The following is a 23,797-nucleotide window of genomic DNA, read 5'->3' on the forward strand; positions in this document are numbered from 1 at the left end:
ATTGAAACTTCATAATGTTTCACTTGATTACTATACATTTAGTCAGGAATTATAGTTTGGAAAAAGTATTTGGAAAAAGTCTAACTAGTAAAATGTTTACACGTTATGTGAAAACTAGTACAAGTATATAAATAAATAAAAAGAGACTTACTCATGTTTATGATCTCTGCTGAATAAAGTGCTGCATTCTTTTTTTCTGAGGAAATCCATTTCTCAAATCCTCAACCACATGACATCTTTTTGGGGTGTATTATGTCTTATTCCTCTCATCGCGAAGCAAACAGTAAAATAAACACTTGAAGAATAGGCTCGCTGCTTTTTCTTCTGTTATGGGCGTATTCAAGCCGCGCGCTTCAGTTTGAATCTGAATAGCGCGTTCAGCGCGGGGGCGTGGTCACATTAGATATAATGAAGGGAGACATGAAAAACAGACATCGCGTTGTTTTCATATGGATTACTTTATCACATATCTGTTTTCGGCGGCACTTGTTTAGTTTAAAAATAGACATGTCAAGCTTTCTATAGATATCTCCCCCATGTATTTTCGTTGAGTATTCACGGAGTTACAGTTCATTTTAATGACTTGTTTGTAAATGAAGATAAGCGCAGACAAAGGCTGCAGACAGCACACCTTGTTTGTTATCTTTATTTTATAAGTGCACAAAGTTTTGTTGTTATTATGTCTGTATCCAAAAAAAGTAGACCCTTTACATATTCGATTGATGTATTGCTCTTATCTGTACGATTAAAACTGAAAGTGTAATTTAAGGTCTTTTCGGGGTTATCAGGAGAAAATGACTCAAAACGCGTATCCGCGTTAATCGACTCGAAAGGGTTAAGCATGACACTTCACAAACAAGTAACGCAGATATTAAAATGACAGACAGGAGCACTGCTTGTACTGTGGCAAGCCTCACGGCCGCCATTTTGACATATATATAATACATTTTCATTCCATTAGGAATGAATGCTGGGGATGTTATCATTCTGGCAGTTTGTGGGCCAGCGGCCTACCTTCCCTTAGCCCTCCCCCATTCACTCACAGATTGCCAAGCTCTGGTGGTCCCAAGTTCTGTGGTTCTGGAGGACCCAGCTCCGGTGGTCTCAAGTCCGATGGTTCTGGAGGACCTGGCTCTGTTTCTCTCAAGTCCAGTGGTCCTGGAGGACCCTAAGAAACCTGCACTTCCTGTCATGGCCACGGAGGTTGCCAAAGAGCCACCCACTCTCACTGCAACTGTCAGCTCTCTTTATTTCAACCACAGAGGCCATTAAAGAGATATCTGATCTCACTGCTGCTGCCAAAGTTAAGGAGTATCCTGTTTTGTCCCTCTGGCTCCTCCCTGGCCTTCAGCCAAGACTCCAGACTTGCTTAAACCTTTCTGGTCCATCCTTCCAACTCCACCCTGTCTTTCAGCAAGGACTCCAGACATGCCTAAATCTTCCTGGTCTGTCCCTCCGGCTCCGCCTTGGTTATCTGCCAGGATTTCTGATTCAGGAGATCCCCCTGGCTCAACTATCCCGTACCTCCCTGGTCATCCGCATTGGTCCTGAACTGTCCTAAGACTTCCTGGGTCGTTCCTCCAGCACTGCCTTGATTTCCCTCCCTTCTTTTTTCTTTTTTCTGACCCCTGTCTGTCTTGTGTTGTCATGTTAGTGTGTTTCTGTTTTGTTGTGCATGTATGTATGTATATTCAGATTTGCATTTCTCTGTCATTTTACATTTTACAAATTTTCTTTGAAAAATGTTTACAATTTCATAAACAAATAATAATAATTATTATTATTACATCTAGTCCTATTATGCAAACATATTGCATTTTCAATAGATCAAGATAATGTTTTTTTTTTTCTTTTTTTTTACCTATTTCCAATGTGGTCTCAACCATTTTTACTGTATGCTCCTATGCTTTCAAAGACACGTCTTTTTAATTGAAGTGGAAACAGATGGTTGTGAGTCTCCATTTAGATCTAATCTCTGTCCTCTTTTAAGTGAACCGCTACATCACAGACCTCTGTGAAAGTTGTTCCTCTTCAGGAACTCAAGCTCCTTCGAGGACGCTTTGGGGAACGCCACTTTGAGGAGGGAGCCTTCATTGGCATTTCTCGTGGCATTCAATCTTGCTGTTGCGGTTGTGCTGCTGCTGAGACACGGTGGCGACCGCAATCGCGGGTATCGCACATGATCTGGCGAACGTTTTGGAGATGGCTCGTCCTATCTCCACCCGTATTCACTAGATCTAGAGCTCGTTCTCGAGACTTGGAAGCTGGCGCTGCGGTTTCTTCGCTCTCTGAGGCAGAGCTCGCTGCAGCATTCATCTTTCTCTGAGGAGATTGATGTTGTTTGTGTGACTGAGTGGCAAAAAAATATATATAAAACATAATGCGCGCTGCTGAGTCAACGCATGTATGACATTGTTTCATTTTGATGTGAGTTTTTCTACACCAGACCGTGTTGACTCGTGTTGAATTCGATGTAAATTCTAATTAAATTACATTTTTTATCTGACTATGTGAAGTTAGATGTACAGGGGCTCTTGGGATGTAATTTCTGGTGTGAGAATACCTGTTCACCTCTCTTCCTCTGAGGAGGTTGAGGCGGTCAGGGGCTGCTGGGCGGAGCAGTCCCAACCGTGTTCCAGCCCCTCGGGCCGGGGGTGTCACATTTGTACTCCACAGACGCTAGAGTCAGAGTGGCACTCCCAGACAGATAGGCTTCTAGTGGAAAGCAGTTCTGCGGACCATCGTTTTCGCTGGATAGCCTTCATCATAACGATGCCTAAGGCCTAGGATGTTTTGAGGGCCAGCTCCCTCTGGGGTAGAGCGGTCTACACCGCATTACACGCTGCCCGTCTCTCATCAGTGCCCTCAGGAGATCATTCTGCAAACCCTGCCGGTGTTCCAGGGCGCAGAGGACTCCGGTGAGCACTTCTCTCAGTTACCGCCCGGAAATGTAGCGGTGCTAAGAGGCTCGCGACCTTCTGGGAGGTCCATCTCCTGCCAGTGCGCCACTTCAGGGCACTGAACTAACTGCTCTGATGACACCAGAGATCAGTCTTGAGAGGCTGATTCCCTTAGTAGACTATTTGGCAGCCTGAAAACTACTGCCAAATGTGTTTCAGTGGGTCCTGCACACTGTAGTGAGAGGCCACGGAATCCAGTTCTAGTGGGCCCCAAGCAGGCTCTGGTAATTTAACAGAAGTAGACTTTCTCTGGTGTTGCAGAGTACGGGTCCTACAGCTGGTACTTCACTGTTCTGAGGAAGGATGAGGTGTTGTGTCCTTTGTTAGATCTGCGCTTTTTGAACCGCTCAGTCAGCGGACTGAAATTCAGCACGCTTGCACAGGCCAAGTCCGAGGTGTGTCACGATCTATCAAAAAGATGCACTTATCTTTATCCTTCTTCATCGGAAGTTCATGAGGTTTGCTTTTGGGGGCAAAAGCCTACCAATACGGATCTTTCTCTGGCCTTGCACTCTCACCCCACACTTTCACGACTCAACCACAGTGACGATTGGTTGATATTAGCTCGATCAGAGCAGATGACGGTTCGGCATCGAGGTGTCGTTCTCGCTCACATGAAAGAGCTGGGGTTAAGACTTAACTCCAAGGAAAGTGTGCTTTCTCCAGTACAGAGAACCATTTATCTGGGGGTGGTGTGGGATTCGATCACGATGCAGGCACGTATGTCACCTGCTCTGATCGAGTCGATCCTCACTGCAGTCGTGAGAGTGAGAGAAGGCCGGTCACTCACTTTCAAGCAGTCTCTGAGATTGCTGGGTCTGATGGCAGCTGCATCCAACGTGAATGCTATTGGCCTGATGTACATGAGACCCCTACAGTGGTGGCTCAAGACCAAGGGGTTCTCCCCGAGGGGAAACTCACTTCGCATGCTAAAGGTCAAGCGGAAGTGCCTACGTGCCTTAGACATGTGGATAAATCCTTGGTTCTTGTCTCAGGGCCCGGTGCTGGGAGCTCCTTTTCGCCGCTTAATGCTAGCAACGGACGCATCCCTCACAAGGAGCAGCATTCAACCACCAAGGAGTTCTGCGCTCACGCTGTTTATACAAACTAGCGTACCAGATCCTTGTGTGGTCCAAGGGTGAACTCCTCTTGCTGAGAGCAGTCCACATTACTTGGCATCTTAATATGTGTGCAGACATCCTGATGAGGCAGGGGCCGAGGCCCAGGGAATGGAGGCTTCTTTATTTTCATGACTATGAAAATTGTAGATTAACACTGAAGGCATCAAAACTATGAATTAACACATGTGGAATATATATGGAATTATATACATAACAAAAAAGTGTGAAACAACTGATAATATGTCATATTCTAGGTTCTTCAAAGTAGCCACCTTTTGCTTTGATTACTGCTTTGCACACTCTGTTTTGTTTGGAGGTTGTGATGAATGGATGCTGGAGAGTGACGCAGTGATCTCGGCGGCAGCACAGACAGGTGAGTGGTTGATTTGAGTGCGTTGGTAGAGGTGATGGTGGTGATAGATCCGTGAATGGTGGCGGTAATCCAGAAGCGGCCGAACAGGAAACAGAGCATGAGCAGGAACGCTGAAGGACGAACAGACATGAACACAGAGGACCTCAAACAACGATCTGACAAACAAGAGACGAAAGACAGGGCATTAAGTAGGCTGTTGGAATGAGCTGCAGCTGCCGCTGATCAGATGATCAGCGGTAACACCCACATGAAACAATCAACATGACGTAACATGAACACAGCAGGAGACGGTGCATTCATGAACCGTGACAGTACCCCTCCTCCTAAGGACGCCTCCTGGCGTCCCCAGAATCTCTTACCTGTCGATTGTAATCATCGATAAGGGAGTGATCCAGGATGTCCCTAGCAGGCACCCAACTCCTCTCCTCCGGACCATAACCCTCCCAGTCCACCAAGTACTGAAATCCGCGTCCCCTCCGTCTAGAGTCCAGAATGCGATTGACTGAATAAGTGGTCTCCCCATCTACGAGTCACAGCATGGGGGGGGGGGGGGGGGACCGGCGTAGGCGGATTAATGGGAGAATGAAATACGGGCTTTATTTTAGACACATGGAAGGCGGGATGAATTCTCCTGTACGCAGGAGGGAGTTTAAGGCGGACTGCCACCGGGCTAATGATCTTGCTGACAGTAAACGGGCCAATAAATTTGGGAGCCAATTTATTAGATACGGAGCAGAGAGGAATATTCTTAGTAGAAAGCCACACTTTTTGACCCACGACGTATACGGGAGGCCTAGACCGGTGGCGATCTGCTTTGGCCTTAGTGCGCGCCCCCACTTGGAGTAGAGTCTCGCAGGCACTAGTCCAAGTGCGGTGACACCTCTGGAGGAAAAGGGTGAACGGAGGGGACCGCAACTTCGGATTCCAGACTGGGAAAAATAGGTGGCTGGTAACCTACACTACACTCAAAAGGAGATAGACCCGTAGCTGATATTGGTAAGGTATTGTGGGCGTACTCCACCATAGACAATTGTTGGCTCCAGGAGGAAGGATTCTTGGAGACCAAACATCGCAACACCCTTTCCAAATCTTGGTTGGCTCTCTCGGTTTGACCATTTCTCTGGGGATGAAACCCTGAGGACAGACTTACAGTCGCTCCCAGTAACCTACAGAATTCTCGCCAAAATTTGGACACAAATTGGGGTCCCCTGTCGGAAACCACGTCTATCGGGAGGCCATGTAAATGAAAGACGTGATCTACAACGGTCAACGCTGTCTCCTTGGCTGAGGGTAATTTGGGCAAGGGAATAAAGTGGGCCGCCTTCGAGAACCGTTCCACCATGGTCAAAACTACCGTGTTGCCCTGGGAGGGCGGGAGGGCGGTAATAAAATCTAGAGCGATGTGGGACCAGGGTCTCGAAGGGACCGGCAGCGGTTGAAGTAACCCATCAGGGGGCCGATTGGAAGTCTTACCAGTGGCACAAACCGAGCAAGCCAAAACAAAACTGTGAATGTCGCGAGCCATAAGTAGCCACCAGAATCGTTGCTTGACCAAAAATTTAGTACGGTTAACTCCTGGATGGCAAGCCACATTAGAGCAATGTCCCCACTGGATAACGTTGCACCGTAATCCCTCCGGCACAAATAAGCGATTCGGTGGGCACCCGGGTGGAGGCATTACCCCTTCTAAGGCCTTCTTGACCTTCGATTCGATCTCCCATGTGAGTGTGGACGGGCGTTCGGAATGGTCAAAATTACATGACAAAGAGTCGGATTTAATATTTTTGGAACCCGGGCGGTACGAGATAGTAAAATCAAAACGTCCGAAAAAAAGTGCCCACCGAGCCTGCCTGGAGTTCATCCTTTTGGCAGAGCTAATGTATTCTAAATTCTTGTGGTCTGTCCATACAATAAAAGGAACCCCCAATTCTTCTAACCAGTGGCGCCATTCCTATAATGCCATCTTCACTGCCAACAATTCTCGGTTACCAATATCATAATTTCGTTCAGCAGGAGATAAACGATAAGAAAAATACGCGCATGGGTGGACCTTGTCGTCTGAGGGAGAATGTTGCGATAACACCGCTCCTACCCCCACCTCCGACGCATCGACCTCCATCACAAACTGACGTGCTTGGTCAGGGGATGATCAAGATAGGGGCTGAAACAAAGCAGCTCTTCAGTTTGGCAAACACAGCCTCAGCTGTGTCTGACCACCTGAACGTAGTTTTGGCAGAGGTCAAGGCGGTCAGAGGTGCGGCTAGTTGGATGAAGTTGCGAATAAAACGCCAGTAGAAGTTGGCGAACCCCAGAAACCTCTGTAGGGCCTTACGGGAATCTGGACTTGGCCACTCTACCACAGCCTTAACCTTCTCGGGATCCATGCTTATTCCCTCAGTCGACACGATATACCCCAGAAATGGAATTGACTGTGCATGAAACTCGCATTTCTCCGCCTTGACTAAAGAGCCCATTCTCTAGCAACTTCTGAAGCACTCGTCGAACGTGCTGCATATGTTCCTGGAGAGAAGAAGAAAAAATCAATATGTCGTCCAGGTAGACATATATGAACTGATCAATCATATCTCGCAGCACGTCGTTGACGAGTGCCTGGAAGGCCGCTGGGGAGTTGGAAAGCCCGAAGGGCATAACCAAGTATTCAAAGTGCCCTCTGGGGGTATTAAAGGCGGTCTTCCATTCATCCCCCTCCCTGATACGGACCAAATGATAAGCATTGCGTAAGTCCAGTTTTGTGAAAATCAACACTCCCTGCAACCTCTCGAAGGCTGAAGACATCAACGGCAAAGGATAAGTATTCTTTACCGTGATGTTGTTCAGTCCCCGGTAATCAATACAAGGTCGCAGTGATCCGTCCTTCTTCCCCACAAAAAAGAACCCTGCCCCCGCTGGAGAAGAGGAAGGGCAGATGAACTTCGAAGCTAGAGAATTGTGATTGAGTGATTGCCTGATGTGATGAGGGTGATGTCTTCAGTGACGTGAGATATGACCGGGAGTTTCTGTCCATTGAGGGCGTGAACCGTGATGTGGTGCGGAAGGGCTCTGAGGGGAATGTGTAGTCTGTGTGCCAGTGTGCTGTCTATGAAATTACCCTCTGCCCCTGAGTCCAGTAGTGCATGACAGTAGTGGGTCTGTGCTGACCATCTTAGTCTTACCGGAAGGAGCGTAGATGATGATGAGGTCTTCTCGGCGGAGATCCCACCCGATAGTAGCCTCATACGTACTACCGGGCTTGGCCCTTTTACCGGACAGGTGTAAGCGTGATGTCCGGTTCCCCCGCAGTAGAGGCACAGGCCAAGGGACCTCCGCCTCTCCTTCTCCTCCCGGGAAAGCCGAGCTCGCCCTACCTGCATGGGCTCGTGATCGAAGGAGGGGCTGGCAGCGTCCCCGCCGCTGAACCGCACGTCAGTCGGTGTCCTGGATGTGGAACTGGGTAAGCTCCGCCTCTCCATCCGCGTCAGACGTGCGTCAACCCGCAAAGCCAGTTCTATGAGCCCATTCAGAGAAGTAGGAAGATCCAGGGCGTAGATCTCCTTCTGGACGCGGTCAGCCAGCCCATGCAGGAACATGTCCCACCGCTTCCTCGTTCCAATGACACTCAACCGCCAGGGTTCGGAACTCGATGGAATAGTCCGAGACGGATCTCTCATGCTGACGTAGCTCAGCAAGCCTCCTGGCCGCCTCCCTCCCGGTGACGGCCCGATCAAAGACCCGTCTCATCTCGGCGGAGAGTGACTGAAACGAGGCACAGCATGGGTCCTGGTTCTCCCACACCGCTGTTCCCCATAATGCCACCCTCCCAGAGAGCAGAGTTAACATGAATGCCACCTTGGCCCTCTCATTGGCGAAGGTTCTGGGTTGGAGGGAAACTTGCATGTCACAGCGGGTTAAGAAAGCTCTACAAAAGTTGGGCTCACCCGAGTAAGACTCCGGAATAGGGAGACGTGGTTCCGGCTGGGAGGGGGTCTCTGATGGTGCTGGAGGAACAGGCGGTGTGAGTGGCGCAGTGGGAGCTCGTAGTAGCTGGAACTGTTGGGTGAGCTCGGACACCTGCGTCACCAAACCCTGAACCACGCGACCAGTGTCGTTAAGATTCCTCTCCTGGGAGTCCATCCTCCGAACACTGGTGCTGAGAAAATCTTCAAGAGCGGATGGTTGATTACTCGCTGCCTCCATTGTTGGTCAGATCGTTCTGCCACGCTCGTAATGGAGGACAGGAGGCAAATGCAAGTAAATGATGTTTATTGAATGGAGGTTGTGATGAATGGATGCTGGAGAGTGACGCAGGGACCTCGACGGCAGCACAGACAGGTGAGTGGTTGATTTGAGTGCGTTGGTAGAGGTGATGGTGGTGATAGATCCGGGAATGGTGGCGGTAATCCAGAAGCGGCCGAACAGGAAACAGAGCATGAGCAGGAACGCTGAAGGACGAACAGACATGAACACAGAGGACCTCAAACAACGATCTGACAAACAAGAGACGAAAGACAGGGCATTAAGTAGGCTGTTGGAATGAGCTGCAGCTGCCGCTGATCAGATGATCAGCGGTAACACCCACATGAAACAATCAACATGACGTAACATGAACACAGCAGGAGACGGTGCATTCATGAACCGTGACAGAAGCAAACAAGGAGGGTAATGAGGGAGGAGAGAAGCAACTGAAGCAATAATCAGGTAACAAGATGGACGAGGTTAGACAATTTACATGCGAGCCCGTGGCACATAGAAACAAAACAAATTTATGTGCTCACAAAAAAAACATAACAAGAACACACTGCCAGTTAGAACACATGATCCATGTTACCACACAAGACAATACAACAACACACGACCAGTGAAAACCACGTTCTACAACAAGCGTAACAAAGCAACCAACAAAGACAAGACAAGAGTAAAAGTAATTTAAAGCAGTGCAACACAAGGCAGCAACATAACAAATTGTGAAAAAAAAAGAATTTTTTACACGATAATATAATGAACCACTCTTTATAAAGTTTCAATTCTAACTTTCTATATATAATATACAAACTAATGAAGGTTTGTCAAATACATATTAATGAATGTTATTATAAAATGGCCATGAAAGAAAGCAAACAATCTTAAAATACATCCATCATCTTTTTATCAAGCTCTGATAGGTCTATGCATAAACAATGAGGAGAACATTTGACATATTAAAATGGCACGTGTAATCAAACATATCTTGCATTTTCTGCTCTTTATGGCATTTAGTGGGGACTTTGGGAATGTGGAGACTGAATGATCAGTGACAGGCCATGTTTCTAAACCAGCAGCTCTCTCTTTGTCCCTTTGATGAATTCTCATATCTACTCCTGCTTTCTATCTCACTGTCTTTGAGAGGGGGGTGATGCCTGTGGACAGGTCTTAAAGTCCTTGGTCATTATTTTAAATGATTAATTCAGTGCTTGTGCTCTGGTCTTGTTGCTTTCCTCATAATTGATCCATGTTTTAACCAAGACACTTCAATTAAGCGATCAATACAGCAAAGGGGTGCGGGTGATTACAGTTTTGTTCTCCTTTGTTTGGACATTAATTTAGGTGTTTTCTTATTTTTGGTAATCCATCAAGGAAAATGTACCTCTCTGAGATTTATCTATCTATCTATCTATCTATCTATCTATCTATCTATCTATCTATCTATCTATCTATCTATCTATCTATCTATCTATCTATCTATCTATCTATCTATCTATCTATTTATTTTATTTTTTTAGTGAAATTGGGCAGCTTAATTACAATCAATCTATTTACAGTAGAGCAAAGATCCAAAGACAATCTGACAGCCTAAAGAAATAGTAGCTCAGTCCATACAGTATATCAAAAATTAAAAGAACAGTATAAAAACGTATTTCTGAAGGATCTTGTGACACTGAAGACTGGACTAATGATGCTGAAAATTCAGCTTTGCCACCCCAGGAATAAATTACATTTTAAAATATATTCAGATAGAAAACAATTTTTTTATCAAATAAATACAGACCTGATCAGCAACAATTGCTGATATCTGCCATCTCTCTTTATTGGTAGGCAAAATACATTGAAAAACTCATATCACTCAACCACTGAAGGCATGTGTTTGTTTATACTTGAAATGAAACAGATTAAGTATGTAATAGAAAACAACAGTGAAATGTGTGAGATGTTCCTCTCTTAAATGTTTTATTCGTCTGTTAACAAAAAACTTCCATTCTCAGTGACTGAAGTGCAGTTTCTGCAGTCACAGGGTCCCTGAAGCATCAAAGTGCTTTGCTCAAGGGTACGTTGGGGACTGGGGAATTTTTACATTGGGCTTATAAACAGGATTTAAGTAAATGAGAGTAAAGGCAAAAAAAAAAAAAAAAAAACCTGAAAAGAAAGTTACTGAACGATTCAGGAAAACACTTTAGACTCTAGAGACATTACATTGACTAGTTTTCATGGTAACATGAATTATCTTTCGACTACAGATGGTTTTATTAATTTAAATCAGAATGTGAAGAGTCTGTAAATGGGTGCAATCATTTTCTTTTTCCCTTGACATTTATATATATACTGTATATATATATATATATATATACAGTCAATCCTTCATCATTTCACACATTATCACAGTTATTTTATAGTTTGGAGAATGGTAATAAAATATGACAAGAACTCAAAGTTATACTGTGTCAGAACAAATCCATCTTGATAATGTCAGATAACACTTAAGCAAAACATGTTCAGGTCCACCTTTTCTGTCCACTTCAAATGTTGACTACTGTGAATGTATATATATATATATATATATATATATATATATATATATATATATATATATATATATATTAATGCCAACAATTATTTGATCACTCGTTAACACAGCTTTTTATTATTATGAAAGTATGTTGCTCACTAGTTCTGAATACACATACAGACAAACCATGGGTCACAGGAGGGGTGGGATGTTAATCAGTACTGGCTTGGGATGGGTGTCATCACGTGTCTCAACCAATTAGAACATTCTTCTTCCAACAGAGCCATGGACAGCTAAATGAACTGTGCCCAGGCGCGGCACAGAGCGATCACAATAGTCATACAAACCAAGCTTTGGGGGTCAGACCCTCTGGAGCACAGTTAAGTTTTCCTAGTTTGAGTGCACCATTTTTATCCCGCATCCTGTACACACGAGTCTCTACCCGCCCACTCTTGCACTCACCCATCAAATGTTGTCCCGCGCAACATTCTGTTTCATTGGTTATCACGATAGTGCAAGTCTGTACTCAGAAGGTGCCTGTTATAATGTTATGATCGAGGCTCTGGACTCTGAGCATAAATTGTTTTTCTCTAACAAACTATGAAATATTTTCTATAAAAATGCTAATGCCTTGGCAGTGGCAAATAGCTTTATTTTTATATTTATTTTGATTACATGTAATGTTATAAGTTGAGATTTAACAAGAAATATTTGAACTGCTATGATGTTAAAGGAATTCTGCTGTAAAAATTTTATTCATGAATGTTATTATTTATAAAATGTTATTGCACTTTTGTTAATATAGTAGTAGAAAAAAAGTGCTCCTACTTTTGAATTCCCTACTTTTGAATTCATTATTGAATGTTGTGTATAACAATGCGATTAATCGCAGAAAACCATGTGATTAATCGTGCTTAAAAATTTTAATCATTGTCCAGCACTGTATATAAGAACATATACTATAACAATCTTTCAGTAATAATAAGTAATCATCCAGCCAGTTGTTATCAAAGGATAACCCCGACAGGGTGATCGGTCTTCTTTTGCGATAACAAACGGCTGGATGTACATTATCCCAAATTTTACACAGCGACTTGCCACTTAAGTAAATAATTAGATGCAAGTTGAAATATGAGAACGCAAAGCTCTCGTGAACACAGCAGTTGCTAGCAAGCAGTAAGTTCAAACTAAACAGACATTGAAGGGATACGGTGCAGTCATACCACTTATTACACATTTCACCACATAAATAATTATAGCGATAAAATATTTAAGATTAAAATATTTTAAAATCTTACCAGTTTGTTAGTTACAGTATCTTATTATTCATTACAGCTTACAAAACAATTGTAGCAAAATGGCAGCAGTTGCGTTTGTATGAGTCTGCGATATCAAGTATTCCACACGTAATATTAATAATAATGAATACAGATTGTGATGCCTTAAATTCAATATACTGAATTTCACAAATTCAAATCAAGGTAGAAATAAGTCTGCAAATTCCATCTGGGCATAATGATGCTGACATACTTTATTTTCATTATGGCATCATAAGATAGAAAATTAATATATATTAGGGGCTGTGTGTTGCTCCATATGCATTGCTTCCATCTTACCATTTCTCATGATAATTACTCCCTGATCTATAGCTTTTTCTTTTCTATTTCCTTTTCCTTTCCTCTTCAAGCTGTCAGTACCCTATGCATACTACTGTACTCTCATCTACTGTTCTCTCCAAGTGATTTATGTTCTATTTTTGGGGCTCTTGAGTTAATGTCATCCCTCGTTTTGAGTCTTTATACAAGATTCTGCAGCCAATTTGCACCTGCGGAGGAAGCCGAGCCATTATTTAACTGGTTCCACAATCATGAAAGATGTTTCTCTGCAGTAATCAGAGATGATTTCAGATGTCACTTGAGGTGGTGTGGGGGAATGGGAGGGGGTTTGTGAGAAGAGGCCATGACATGGTGCAGAGTAGACATTTCTACCTAGTTTGCAGAGGTGGAAAGTAACGAATTACATTTACTCGCATTACTGTAATTGAGTAGCTTTTTTGTGTACTAATACTTTTTAAAGTAATTTTTTAAATCTGTAATTTTACTTTTACTTAAGTATATTTTGTTTGAAGTATTGTACTTCGCTACATTTAAAACACATTAATTACTGAGTAAAAAAATAAAAATAAAAAAAAATTGCTCCCTGGAAACTACGGCAGTAAATAATGGGCAGGAGGGCAAACTGGCGCTAAAATCACAAGAAAGATGCAGACGGACAAAACAGGCATTAGTGGTGCAGACACCGCTGAAAACGAAACCCCGTCATATTCTGAAGTTGAACTCGAAGGAAATGAAGTGAACCCCTGGCCATATGTATGCTCTATTATGCAGTGTAAGCTGTACTTGCCTAGGAAGACCAAACTAGCAGCTTATAAAATCTCGACAAGACATCAACCCTTCGCAAGAATGTAGAGGTAAGCTAAATAATTGCATCGTTGCATTGGTGGTTAAAATGAAGCTTTGACATTTTAGCAAGAGGTTTTGCACAAATTAGCCAAAAAGACAGTGGTGAGGAGTGTGCTATTTTTTTTCTTAATGATGTGCGCGCGCATTTATAGTGCATTCTTTCACTGTGTGATACAGTTTTTCGTTCCTGAATGAATCAACCGTTTAAATGATTCGGTTCAATCGCAATGACTCACTTATTAACAGTGACTTGCTGACACATACTGGCCATTTTAATTTCACATTTAAAGTATCTTTTGATTTTTTTAAATAATTAATTTCTTATCATTTCAAATGAGTATTCAAAATTTTAAGTCTTGTATATCAAAACATTATTCATGCATTTGTAACTGCAGGTTAAATGCATTCTTGTCCTGCACTAAACAGTGTAATACATCTAAATGCCACTTCCAATGAATCTTCTGCATTTCCTCTGCATTAAAAGATGAGTTTGTTGATACTGATTTGCCTGGTAACAGCCCAAATGTTTTATTATTCTAAATAACTGATTCCTTTAATTAAAAACAACTAGTTTGAGATTAATAGACCTATCCCAGGGGTGTCAAACTCAGTTCCTGGAGGGCCGTAGCCCTGCAGAGTTTAGTTCTAACCCTGCTCCAGCACACATATCATGTAGTTTTCAAATAAACCTAAATGATTAGATTAGCTGGATCAGGTGTGTTTAATTAGGGTTATATCTAAACTGTGCAGGACTGTGGCCCTCCAGGAACTGAGTTTGACACCCTTGGCCTGTCCCATTTTGACTCCCTCCCACTGTTAAAATGTAACTAAGTAATTTTTACTCTGAGTAAATTTTAAATGAGCTACTTTTTACTTTTACTTGAGTAGATTTTTAGACTGGTACTTTTACTTGTACTTAAGTCAAATTTCATTAATGTAATGGTACTTTTACTTGAGTAGAATATTTTTGTACTCTTTCCACCTCTGCTAGTTTGAGTACAAAGCAATCCACTCTTTATTAATTTCATTCCACCTGTGTCCCTCAAGAGAGGCCATTTGAAGTTACATGTGGAATCTTGACATGACCGTATGAGGAGAGGAAACGGGAAATTAGATTTTTGGCTACTCTAACACCCACAAACGCTGATGTGACTGATTGTTCCAAACAAGATAGCAAGTTATTTGTGTGAATTTTTTCAAGTGTTTCTGTTTCTCTCACTCCATGCAGCAGGCGCAGAGTTGGTGGGGACACAAATCATCCATCTCTTTATTTTAAATTTGATTCTACCCACTGACTATCCGTATTTCATATTTATTACAAAATATGGGGATTATTTGTTCCCCTTTCTTTCTTTTTATCTTACTCCAACTTACCCAAATGATTTAATAGTAATCACGGATAGTAATCACATCTTAATGATTCCATTAAACTTTTCACTAGCTTTGTATATCAACATACTTCAGTTGATTCACTACAGTGGGCAGTTGTAATCCAATGTAAAGGCAACCTAAAGCTGCAACTATGATATTTTATTATTTTAAGCCCTTACACTTATTACTTATGTGTGAAGTGTTTACATGCTTTGCATTTTATCAACATGGGAAAAAAAATGATCAGTGTAGGAATATCCTGGAATTTGTTTAGAGAATGTGTTTGGCTAATTATAAGTGTGAGGGGACAGTTAAAATGAAATGTCTTGATCGAATGGAGTTGCTCCCAGTGTTAAAAGATTTGCAAGTGAGGGTGAACTCTACTAATATGACCGATATTAATGAATGATACTTCATTATCTGGTCCAGAAGCATATAATATAACTTCAAAGTGTTTTTTTTTTTTTTTTTTAATTGGACATATAAGAAAAAAGAGAAAATGAAAAATCTTCACAATGATTCATCAAATGAATCCCAAAATACGCAGATTATATCCAGGAATACAGCCCTGCATAGTCGCATAAAAAATTGAGGAACATTTTGTACAAATTGCCTCATTATAATCCAAAATAGATCTAAAGTTAAGCCTAATAAATTATAAACAAGCTCATTTTCATCCTTTGCATCTGGCTTACTGGTGCTTGATTGCTTTGTGAGCGCCGTTAATTGCCAATTAGGAGAGGCCTGCTTCACCAATCACAACAGAAAGAAAATGACTCTCCAGTCCCAAACAAAAGCCCACAGCAAGGACAAAATAAACTCAGACAAATAGACAATGCAGATGACATTTGACAGTTCTGCCTGAAGAAATTGTAGCACAGTACTTAGTATATTTCAAACTGAAAAGAAGAAAATCTGATTATATTTAACTTTCCGCAGATCACTCCCTGCTTCCCTAAATGTGTTTCTTATAATTATGTTTATTAACAAATACGTGTTTGTTGACATACATGCTAAAACACATCTTCCAAGACATATTGATCGGATCTGTTTGGCTTCTCTCCAAAGTCAAAACAGGCATGTCAACAGTCTACCAACAAATTACAACTCTCAAAATCCTTTAAACAATGAACATTGTCAATAAAGTATTGATTTGCTACCTTTCTACCTAATAAGCTTACATGTCCGTTCGATTCAAGTGAACAAATTGTATCGAATCATTGCACTTTACACAAATAGGCTAGCTCAAATGTAATGTGTTAGACATGTCCAGATTTAACAGCATATGTTTGCTGATTTCCCTGTCTACCAATCACTGTCAGCATTCCTCTCAGGACAACCCTGCTCTCATTCACTTTAATTCATTTCTGACTGTCTGCCAGCTACTGCCGGTCTGGGGGTTTGTAGGTAAGTGGATGAAAAGAATGTATTTGAAGTTAGGATCTTATGCTCACCAAGGTTGCATGTATTTATGCAGAAACACAGTAAAAACAGTAAAATTTTGAAATATTATTATAATTTAAAATATCTGTTTTATTTTTCATTTTTAAAATAATCATTTATTTCTGTGATTGCAGAGCTCTTTACTCAAGTTTTCAGTGTTACTGTGTACATGATCCTTCAGAAATTATTCTAAAATGCTAACTTGCTGATCAAGAAACATTTCTTCTTCTTATCAGTGTTGTACTGACTAATATTGTTCTTTCAGGATTCATTTGAACTAGTATATAAGGTTAAGAGATGTATGTATAAAACATCAAGCAGTTGATGCACATATATGGTGATTCGAGTGGCATTGGTCTGTGTGCAACAGTACATCCTGTAATCCGTGCATCACTTCATTTTTGACACTCTGGCAAGCCACAAACATTACTAGAGCTCTCATGGGGGCAAATATATTGCTGGAAGTGTGGAGACTGTTCTTCTTGACACTCCACCAGCTCACAAGGAAAAGAGGCTTTGGTAGATAAACTCTGCTTACGTGGGAGGTTAGAAATATGATAAAAAACTACAGATCAAGAGAGCTGAAAGATGGGCCTTAGCATCTGGTGATATATTTTTAATAACATTAATAGACTGCTGGCTTTGAGGATGATGACCCAGAAAGAGGCCAAATGAAGGATGTGTGTGAGGGAGAGATAGATACATAGTGTTTAAAACAGCAGCATGCTTTAGACAAAGGAAAGGGAGAGTGTATTGGAGTGTGTTAGAGCATGCTTGTGTACTCTAGGAGAATGAATGGATGACCGAGTGGGGTTACAGAGCGTGAATGAAGCCAGGCAGGCTGAGAAAAAAAGAGATGGATGGGGGACCGAATGGGAAGCTCTCCCCATGTTGCTGGCTTCACACTGGACGCATTTTAATAGCAGCCCAGAAAAGACCTGAATATTACATGAGCACACAGACAGAGAAAGTTTCTACTTGAATTTCAGAACATTCTTCATCCCAGTTCGGTTCATTAAACTGATCCTTTTATGATCTTTGAGGAGTCTGAGTATGTGATGAGTGACCGCAGACAGCCTGCGGCTAAATGCAGTTGTCGCTCCTATTCTGAGTTCTAAAATCCTGTTCTGGACACACAAATTATGGTGATAAGCCACACTTGTCTGTGGATTTTGTAAATGTTCATTAAATCAATGTGTCTAATACCAAACTGAACAACGATTCATTAAGTGAACTGTCTTAATTAGAAAAAATAACAAAAAAAAATCTTTTTTTTTTTCAGCAGAGATGAAGTTCAAAACTAAAAATATCTATGATACAGAATACATAACATATTATTCAAGTACATATATTTAAATTACATTATAGGGTATTCACAATCGCAAAATTAATGACATTTTCACCCCTTAAAACTGGCTGTACATGGCATTAAATCACTGATGCCAGGTGCCAATAATTGTTGACTGGCAGCCGTTCATCCCACACAGGTGGCAACCAGTTTTGAACTGCAAATCACCTCAGCTTTAATTCAAATATCACAGATTAAAGTCACGATTTATCTTTGTTTTGAGGATTATTATCAAAAATAATATGCAAATGCCTTACCTCGTGTTTGTATTTTGCATGGAAAATGAAAACATAATAGGGCATATGATGTTAGAGGCCTTTTACTCACAGGTGAAAAGATGTCATCTCCACCTTTGACCTCAGAAACGGAAGAAAACCAACTAGTCATAGAAACTGTTGCTTGGTGATCAACTGCTGTGTCAAATGACCGATCGATTACAATGGAGGTGTAATATGTTGTCAGTTGTCACAGGCCTGCAAATTGCAAAATGTGGAAAATAAATTATTTATATATATATATATATATATATATATATATATATATATATATATATATATATGTGTGTGTGTATATTTACAGGGTATACTGGAAAAAAATAATAAAAATTAAAAATAACTTTAAAAAAATCGAAGTATATTTATAAGTAAATATGGCACTCATTAATAAATAATTAAGATTACATGCTCTAATTTTAAAAGCTCTAAAAAGTATAGTTCATTGTTAGTTCATGATACTTAGTGTACAAGTGTTACCATATACAACTAAAATTATGCCTTTCTTACTTTCTTTTTCAATTACACATCATTTACATAAAGAATGTGTGTTTTGCTTATGTGGGTTGGGAATGTTTTTAGTTGGATTAATAAATATTGACTTGACACACAGTCTAGTTTGCTCTTCACAGAACCATGAACAGATCAGATTATTTAAGCCCAGATGGCGAGGATAGACCTCATGAACACGCACTCACACTTCCCATCATTCACACCCTCTTGCAGAGAGACAACTGAGCACATACGCCGACGTGTCCCTCCTAATCCAAAACAGCACAGAAAATTCCCCCAAAAGAGAGAAAAAGAAACAGATTATTGAAAAGTGGGTTACAACGCTTTTGCCATGGAATCCTCTGTAATTTATAAGAGGGGAAAAGGTCTGAGACAAACAACTGTGTGTTACTGAGTCATGAGCTCCGTGCTCAGCAGGAGGAGGGATGTAAATCACGCGCGTTAGCATGCAATGTTAGACATGTTAATTATTTTCCTGTGAAAGTGTGAGTAATACGATAAATCTGCCTACCAGATTATGTTCTCCCAATGCTCAGGCACCCTCACTGTGCTTTACTAATTCATCATGATCAAAGCAAAAACAAGCCAACGGTGCTATAACTAACCAAACCAGGACAGTCAAAACAAACCACAGACCATTTTTCTACCCCCTCTCTCTCTCTGAACCAAGAATATTCAGGCCAACCACTGTAGGCGAGACTCACAGAGTATGAAATTGTACATGGACATTTATTATTTAAGGTGGAATTATACGCGGGGTCGCTGTGTCAGCCTGCTGCTGTGACTGAGACTTTTGATTAGGGTGGTTTGTCATACACTGCGGGCCTCAGGCACGTCACACTGCCGTCCTGAACGATTCGCTCCTGAATGTAGAGATGTAATGAAAAGAGTCTAGCGTGGATGAAAGGGAAGGAACTGTATCCTCATTTTTGTCGCTGCCCGATGAAACCCACGTATGTCCAAAAAGGTTACTTTTCAGGAAGTGAAAAAAAACACCGTATTTCAAAAGCAGTTGGATGTAGCGTTGTCATACTTGGTACGGCATCTTTAAATGTAACCATATTCTTGCCAGTGTAATGATATAATCCACATTTGACCAAAATTGAGTTTAAATGGACATACGTGCATATTTTACAGTAACGGTGGTACGCATTCTTCCGATCATTAATTAGAATGGCCAAGTCACGTTTCATATTGACAGATGAATACGCTCAGTTTATTAAATAGCCTACGTCTTAGTTTATTAAATATGCTTAGTTTATTTAATATTAATTATAAATTTATTAAATGTCTTTTGCAAACTATGAAGGGACAATGAATCAATACACTGACATGATAATGCTAGACAGATACTTTGTTTGCACAGTCCTTCCGTAATTTTGTCACTCCTAGACGTACGTCTGGCGTCAGGGGGGAAACGTTTACCTCGATGAAGGAAAGTCATTGTCTCACCAGGCTATGTTTAGTTGGCAATGTATTGCAGAAAAGAAAAGTGAAAATGAAGATGCAGTTCCAGTAAACTCCAGTTACCAGTTCATGTTTATTCTTCAGGTGATTCAGGCAATACCAACTAATCAGACTCAATACTGACATTACAGGTGGAATTATAAAATAGCAACAGGCCTTAAAGGCATAGTTCACCCAAAAATGAAATTTCTGTCATAATTTACTCACCCGCAAGTTGTTTCAAACCTGTATGAATTTCTTTTTTTCTGCTGAACACAAAAGAAGATATTTTGAAAAATAAAACTAACTTCCATTGTAGGAAAAAAAATTACTATGAAAGTCAATGGGGTCTGTCAACTGTTTGGTTACAGACATTTTCAGAAAAAAGAAATTCATACAGGTTTGAAACAACTTGAGGGTAAGCAAATGACAGAATTTTAATTTTTGTGTGAACTATCCCTTTAATGCAAGATTTTAATCATGTCTTTCCTGTCAGAATTGGGTGATAGGAATTCCAAAAATTTCAACAGATAAGACCAAGTCATTTTAAAACATGCACATAAACAAGTACATGACAATACACAATAAATAGAACATTTAATTAATAAATTAATTAGTAAGTCAGGACAGCCCATTCATCCAGGTAGTGAAATTGCATCACTCATGGTCAAGTGCATTGTAAAATGGATTAAAGTCCTTGGGTAAAGCATGTTTCAGTTCTTGAAGTTGCTTGAACTTCAGGGCTTTAATTTTTGGGGCGGATGTATAGAGTGGGGCCACGATGACACACGTCTTCCTCAGGGATGGGGATGTGAAGGGTTGCCAGTTGTCAGAGTGTAGTAATTTAAACTCCATACTGCCATCCACATTGTATCTAATAGATAGATTAAAGAAAAGAAGGGGGGAGGGGTGTCGGGGGACATAGGTCACAGAGATAAGAGGGAACCAAAAGCATGTTTAGATTTATGAAACCAAATATTTTAATATGATATGGCTAATGTTTCATGTATTTGTGAAAAAGTATGTTAAAAAAAAAAAAAACAGCTGACTGCTCGAAGGTCATGCACCGTAGGATCTCCAACTTTGCTACGGTCTGACTGACTTACAGATGTTGAATTTGCTGAAGTCTTGGAAAAAGCTGTAACCAACATACTTCACCTCGTATGGTTTTGGACTGGAACGAGCTCCTCGAATAACTGCAGCATACTTAGCTGGAACATGTATGTCACGGTTTCTCAACTTCCTCTCAATCACACTGTGCAGAGCAGATCATTTGTAGCTCTAAGGAGAGCAGTCTCAGTACTATGATACGGTCTAAATCCTGACTGGAAATCCTCACATATACCATTTTCTCTAAGAAGGAATATAATTGTGTGGATACCACCTTTTCTAGTATCTTGGACAGAAAAGGGAGATTCGAGATTGGTCTATAATTAACTAGTTCTTTGGGGTCAAGTTGTGGTTTTTTGATGAGAGGCTTAATAACAGCCAGTTTGAAGGTTTTGGGGACATATCCTAATGACAATGAGGAATTAATAATAGTCAGAAGAGGATCTATGACTTCTGGAAGCACCTCTTTTAGGAGCTTAGATGGTATAGGGTCTAACATACATGTTGTTGGTTTAGATGATTTAACAAGTTTATACAATTCTTCCTCTCCTATGGTAGAGAATGAGTGGAACTGTTCCTCAGGGGGTCTATAGTGCACTGTCTGATGTGATACTGTAGCTGACAGCTGAATGGTTGCAATTTTATCTCTAATAGTATCAATTTTAGAAGTAAAGTAGTTCATAAAGTCATTACTGCTGTGGTGTTGGGAAATGTCAACACTTGTTGAGGCTTTATTTTTCGTTAATTTAGCCACTGTATTGAATAAATACCTGGGGTTATGTTTGTTTTCTTCTAAAAGAGAAGAAAAGTAATCGGATCTAGCAGTTTTTAATGCTTTTCTGTAGGATATGTTACTTTCCCGCCAAGCAATACGAAATACCTCTAGTTTTGTTTTCCTCCAGCTGCGCTCCATTTTTCGGGCTGCTCTCTTTGGGTGTGAGTATGCTAATTATACCATGGTGTCAAACTGTTTTCCTTAACCTTCCTTAAGCGTAAAGGAGCAACTTTATTTAAAGTGCTAGAAAAGAGAGAGTCCATAGTTTCTGTTACATCATCAAGTTGTTCTGAGGTTTTGGATATGCTAAGGAATTTGGATACATCAGGAAGATAACTTAAAAAGCAGTCTTTTGTGTTAGAAGTGATGGTTCTTCCATACTTGTAACAAGAAGTAGAATTTACAATTTTGGCTATATGAATTTTGCAAAGAACTAAATAATGATCTGAGATATCATCACTTGGCTGAATAATTTCAACACCATCAACATCAATTCCATGTGACAGTATTAAATCTAGAGTATGATTTCGACAATGAGTAGGTCCTGAAACGTGTTGTCTAACACCAATAGAGTTCAGAATGTCTATAAATGCTGATCCCAATGCATCGTTTTCATTATCAACATGGATATTAAAATCACCAACTATTAAAACTTTATCTGCAGCCAGAACTAACTCTGATGTAAAATCACCAAACTCTTTAATAAAGTCTGTATGGTGCCCTGGTGGCCTGTATACAGTAACCAGTACAAACATAACAGGGGATTTATCATTAACATTTGTTTCTCTGGATAATGTTATATGAAGCACCATTACTTCAAACGAGTTATACTTGTAGCCTGCCCTCTGAGAAATCCTGAAAACGTTGTTATAAATTGAAGCAACACCTCCACCTTTGCCTTTTAGACGCGGCTCATGTTTATAACCGTAATCTTGGGGGGTGGACTCATTTAAAATAATGTAATCATCAGGTTTTAGCCAGGTTTCTGTCAAACAGAGTACATCTATATTATGATCAGTGATCATATTATTTACAAAAAGTGTTTTCGTAGAAAGGGATCTGATATTCAATAAGCCAAGCTTTATCATTTGTTTATCCATATTGCTTCTGTTTTTTATTTGTTGAACCTCAATTAAATTGTTAATCTTAACTTGGTTTGGACGTTTTTTGTTTTTTCTAGTTCGGGGAACAGACACAGTCTCTATAGTGTTATATCTAGGTGAAAAAGTCTCTATGTGCTGAGAATTAACTGACCTCTGTGACGGGAGGCAGCTAGCAGACGGTCGGTTTAGCCAGTCTGTCTGCTTCCTGACCTGGGCCCCAGTTAGTCAAGTATAAACACTAAGACTATTTGCCATATTTCTAGAGAGAAGAGTGGCGCCACCCCAGGAGGGATGAAGACCATCTCTTTTAAACAGGTCAGGTCTGCCCCAAAAGCTCGTCCAATTGTCTATGAAACCTATGTTATTCTGTGGGCACCACTTAGACATCCAGCCATTGAGTGATGACAATCTGCTATGCATCTCATCACCACGGTAAGCAGGGAGGGGACCAGAGCATATTACAGTGTCTGACATCGTGCTTGCAAGTTCACACACCTCTTTAATGTTATTTTTAGTGATCTCCGACTGGCGAAGTCGAACATCATTAGCGCCGGCATGAATAACAATCTTACTTTATTTACGTTTAGCATTAGCCAGCACTTTTAAATTTGCCAAGATGTCAGGCGCTCTGGCTCCCGGTAATCATTTGACTATGGTGGCTGGTGTCTCTGGAATCACCAATAACTAGAGCACTTTCATCAGGTTTCTCAGTGGGTGCATCACTGAGTGGGGAGAACCTGTTT

Source organism: Carassius carassius, chromosome 25 (genome assembly GCF_963082965.1).
Source record: "Carassius carassius chromosome 25, fCarCar2.1, whole genome shotgun sequence".
NCBI classification, from domain to species: domain Eukaryota; kingdom Metazoa; phylum Chordata; class Actinopteri; order Cypriniformes; family Cyprinidae; genus Carassius; species Carassius carassius.